The 5,297-nt window shown below is 38.1% G+C and overlaps 1 protein-coding gene across 2 annotated transcripts in view; it reads left to right on the top strand.

Moving 5' to 3' along the window:
- FRMD7 (FERM domain containing 7) overlaps positions 1-5,297 on the top strand; it is a 65,023-nt gene that overhangs the window by 2,227 nt on the left and 57,499 nt on the right. The gene's annotated exons all lie outside the window — the stretch shown is intronic.

The raw sequence follows: 5,297 nt of genomic DNA, 5'->3' as shown, positions 1-5,297 counted from the left end.
TCTGCAGGCCGACGCTCTATCCACTGAGCCAAGCCGGTTAGGGAAGTATCTTCTCTTCTTAACAATAGACTGATGATGATGATGTCAGCAGTATTAGCGAGTAACAAATGAATAACACTTTAACATTTACAAAGTAATCTCATATCCATTAGTTCGTTTGATCCTTCATTCTACCCTGTGAGTGAAGGTAGGAAAAAATTAATCTTTTCCCATTTTGCAAATAAAGAGATAGGTACTCAGGGAGCTTAAGTGGCTGTGTAGGATTACACAGCCTATAAATGCAAAGCAATCCAGAACTCACCCCACTATTCAATACACAGTTGTATCCAGAAGACTCATCTGTCAATAGCCTTTTAGTCCTATAATGTTGCTCATGCACATTATTTATTTTCTGTTGCTCTCAGAAGGCAAATAATTTGGCATATAGTCTTTGGTGACTGGTGTGTTCTGAGGAGCTATGTGAGAAAGTGGTTCTTAAAGAGGTTAGGGAGAACATGGTATGAATCTTTTCACTGATTCAAAAGCTTAAAAAACAACCTAAACATTTCCTCTTTTATTAGTACTCATCTCTTAACCAGGATGAAGAAATGCTTGGAACCATAATGGAGAGAATCATTAGCAGCTAAGGAAAGTCACATGGAGGGGCTTTTTATACAAAAATTGACTGATATCTCAAGAGACATGGATCAGTCTCAGAGAGAATTATTCTCCAAGATAAGATTTAAAAAACACAATTGGCTGCATAGGGAGAAATAATGGTGTCTTGGGCATTGGTGTTGATTTTACAGAAAGTACTGTAGTAGAAATATGAAAAGAACACATGATCAGATAGAATGATGTCTCTTGGGTAAGGCTAATTGGCATCCAGAATGCTTTATTCTACCCCCACTAGCAATTTCTTGGTGAATTTGATGGTGTCCAAGATCTGTCTCGGGCCTACAGAATCAGAAGCCTGATTTGTCAGCACTCCACAAGAACTGAAGTCTGAGACTGTTATTTAAAATCAGAATGTCAGTGTCACCACTTACAGTGGGAATGGGGACACTAAGGTCCTCTCATCAGTTACATCAAATACCAAGTGTCAGAAAAGTCATATTTAAAGGAATTAAACATCTGATTCTAATATTTGATGGCCTAATAATCATCCATCTCCACAAAGGCCCTATGATTCAGACCTTTTAGTCATTCATTCATTTCATTATTTTGCTAACAAATTATTATCGAGGTCATAATATGTTTCAGGTCCTGTTCTGGGCACATTATACCGTACCATATAAGTAGGTAAAGTTCTAGAGCAAGGGCACACTCTCAACTGGGCAGTGCTGGCTTTTTGCTATCAACTATGGCTTCAGTGATTCATTTTCCCCTCATTGCATGATTGAAAATCTCCCTTTGTTATTGACCTATTTTAACTTGTCAATGCCTTAAATTAGATTACTTGGAAGAGTGGTTGGCCACAGACACATCCTGGTTTTTTGAAGTTTCTTTAAGTATCTATGTACAGAGGCACTGTGTGCTAATTTTACAGATGAACTCTGAGAATATTTTTCAACCTTTTCTTTTCTGAATTTCCCAAAGTATTTGGGAAATGCAGGGTAGATATGGAACTTCAAAATTGCTGAAATGTGCCTAGTAGACTGTAATCCAATGAAAAAATGTATTTAGTAAAAACCTCATTTTATTTTTCAAGCTCTCATATTGAAGAAACTTGATTTTTGTTAAATATCAACATCATATCTAGTATGGCACTAATCATGGACTTCATATACTTAGACAATCAAGGTGGGCTTTCTAGAATGATGATGGGAGTGGGTAAGCAGAAGGAGAAATGGAATAAGGTAATGCTTTAAATAATAATTGCAGATTTTAGCCCTGGCTGGTGTGGCTCAGTTGCTTGGGCATAGTACCATGCACTGAAAGGTCGCCAGTTCATTTTCCTGTTAGGGTACATCCCCAGGCCATGGCTTGATCCCCAGTACGGGTCATTCAGGAGGTGTGATGATTCTTGATGTTTCTCTCTCATCAATATTTCTCTCCCTAAAAAAAAATCAATAAAATATATTTTAAAAATAATTGTAGATTTAAATGTAAATTCAGTTTTGTCTATTATGGAGATTGGAATTTTCTTGACTTAAAAAAAAGGAAAGATCAAATCTAAGGTCTTCTCAGCTCTTAGAAATAGAAGGTCAGGTTTCTAGCTTGACTATGATTCTTCCTAATATGCACACATACCAGTAACAGTAATGAATGTCCTTGAAGGATGACCTTTTTTTCTAAAGCCTGGACTGTTTGCTTATCTCGAGTATTTACGGAGAGTATTCAAAACCAATAATCCCATCAATATATTTGACACAGTTATGTCTGCTATTACCCCTGCCTGTGGCAATGCTGTATTTGGAGAAGCATAGTGGAGGTGAAGAACAGCTTTGTTTGTGAATTTTCCCCAAGTGTAATTCACTTTGATGGTTTATGGAGCCTAAAGTCAAAATAAGAGGTTCGAAACATCTCAAATCTTACCTTTATCTGATTGCTAAGTGACTGTATTGTTAATCACAACAGGTACCTGGTGGGTTACACAGGGAGAATATAGTGAGTCAGCTTACCTCATTTCTTTAAGAGCAAGCCCATCATAAAGGCCACCAGGCAACATTTTCTGAAAGAGGCAGAGGGCAGGCAGTACTAGGACTGAGAACTATTCAAGATAAATAACAAAGCAAAGAATGCCTAGTGATTATTTTTAATTGGTAGTATGGTATTTACCCTTGGACGATAAGGGATCTTTTGTAATTTTGTCAGTGATGAAAAGCTACCTCTCCCCTTCATAAGGAAAAGCTGTCCAACTCCTATGAGATGGAATATTTTTGTGTAGTGGAATGTTCCTGGACTTGGGGCTACAAATACTGAGCCATTTTAGTGTTGTAACCTTGAGCCAGTCACTTACTCTCTTAGCTCCCTGAGTTGTTGTGAGGGGAAATATAAATGATATAATGTATATTTAGAGTCTGATAATGTAGGATAAATTTGACTGTACCACTTACAAGCTGTGTGGCCTTGGGCAAGTCACTTAGCATATCTGAGACTTAGTTTTGTCAACTCTAAAAACTTGGACCTTATGGATGGTGGGCACATTGTGCAATATACAGATCTTGTAACATAGAAATCCACACCTGAACTTTATCTGATCATGTTGACCAATGTTACCCCAATAAATTTAAATAAATAAACAAACAAACAAATAAATAAATACAAACTTGGACTTAAAGTGTCAGGAAAAATTTTCCAAATGATAAACAATTTAAGTTCCTGAGTAGGAACTAAGGAGATAAAGAGTGAGAACTAGAGAGTGTTGAGAGATTTATGGTGGTCTACACAAAGGAAAAATTAAAGGCCAATATGAAAAAGAGAACATGTCCTTTCAAGGAAAAAAAAGGTCAATCTGAGTGAATAGTGGAGTGTTGAAAAGAAGATGGAGAGTAGCTGGAAATTAAGATGAAGCACAGATATGGGAAAATTGGACAGATACATGCAAAAAAAAATGAAACGACCGCCAACTTATACCATACACAAGAATAAACTTAAAATGGATAAAAGACTTAAATGTAAGTTGTGAAACCAGAAAAATTCTTAAAGTAAACATAGGCAGCAAAATCTCAGACATTTCTCATAGCAATATGTTTGTGGATACATCTCCTAGGCCAAGGGAAACTAAGGAGAAAATAAACAAATGGGACTACATCAAAATAAAAAGCTTCTATACAGCAAAAGAAAGCATCAACAAAATGAAAAGGAAACTCACTATATGGGGGAACATATTTGGCAATGATACATCTGATAAAAGGTTAATATCCGAAATATATAAGGAACTCATACAACTTAACAAAGGGAAGACAAACAATTCAATTAAAAAATGGGCAAAGGACCTAAATAGACAGTTCTCCAAAGTGGACAGACAGAAGGCCAAGAGACATGTGAAAAAATGCTCAAAGTCACTGATCATCAGAGAGATATAAATTAAAATGACAGTATGAGGTATCACTTCACATCTGTCAGAATTTCTACCATCAACAAATCAATAAATGACAAGTGGTGATGAGGAGGTGGAGAAAAGGGACCCCTAGTGCACTGCTGGTGGGAATGCAGACTGGTGCAGCCATTATGGAAAACAGTGGAGTTTCCTTCAGAGACATAGAAGCATTGAACAGACTGTCTAATCTCAGAGGGAAGAAAGGGATGGGTGGATGGGTGGGTGTGAAGAGATCAACTAAAGAACTTGTATGCATATATGCATAACCCATAGACACAGACAATAGGGTGGTAAAGGCCTAGGGTGGGGAGCGGGGGTGGGCTAGAAGGGGTTAATGGGGGAAAGGGGACATATGTAACAATAAAGATTTTTTTTTTAACATGAAGCACAGCTAGCCATGTGGTTTATATTCTGAAAATGATAGTCACTTGAGAATTTAAGAAGCTAAAATTGTGGATATTAGCATGTGCTTACTAATTAATTTATGCATTCATTTGCTTAGCCAATATTTAATAAAATGTGTTCTAAGTGTTGGAGATGCCAGGTAGAAACTGAATAATAGCCTCAAGTTCAGAGGCTCCAATTTTAGATACTCAACCTATGTCCTAAAAAGGACGTAGGAAAAAATGCTCAAACATCAATATTCCAACCTGAAAGTGAATGGTGGAGACAGACAGGCTTTATGCAACAGATGATAATAAAAAGTAGAATTTCTAGAGGCATTTGATCCTGGTCTACATATGGAAGATGAATGAGAGGAATCTAGATGACCTTCAAATTTCTGGCTTAGGTGACTGGATGGTGGCCCCCTTTCACCAAGACAGAGAACAGAATAAAAGTAGTAAGTTTAAGATGGGCAATATGAGTTTTTATTGGACTTATAGATTGCCAAAAAAGAAACATGTCTAGACCGGGCAGACCTGAGTTCTAGTCCAAGCTCTAACAATTTTAAGTTGTGAAAACTCAGGTGAGTCACTTCACCTCTCTGAGCCAGTGCCCTTATCACTAAAACTAGAGGCCTGGTGCATGAAGTTCAGATATCCCTCTCACAATCCAGGACTGCTAGCTCCTAACTGCTCACTTACTTGCTGGATAGCCCCTAACCACTTCTGCCTGCCAGCCGGATCGCCCCCTAACTGCTACCCTGTAGGCCTCATTGATACCTAACTGCTCGCTGCTGGCCCAATCACCCCCAACAGCCCTACCCTGCCAACCTGATCACCCCCAACTGCCATCCCCTGCTGGCCCAATGGTCCTCAACTGCCCTCTCCTG

The sequence above is a fragment of the Myotis davidii genome, unplaced genomic scaffold (genome assembly GCF_000327345.1).
Source record: "Myotis davidii unplaced genomic scaffold, ASM32734v1 scaffold900, whole genome shotgun sequence".
NCBI lineage: Eukaryota > Metazoa > Chordata > Mammalia > Chiroptera > Vespertilionidae > Myotis > Myotis davidii.
The sequence above is the reverse complement of the archived record's forward strand: the minus strand, read 5'-3'. Positions and strand labels throughout refer to the sequence as shown.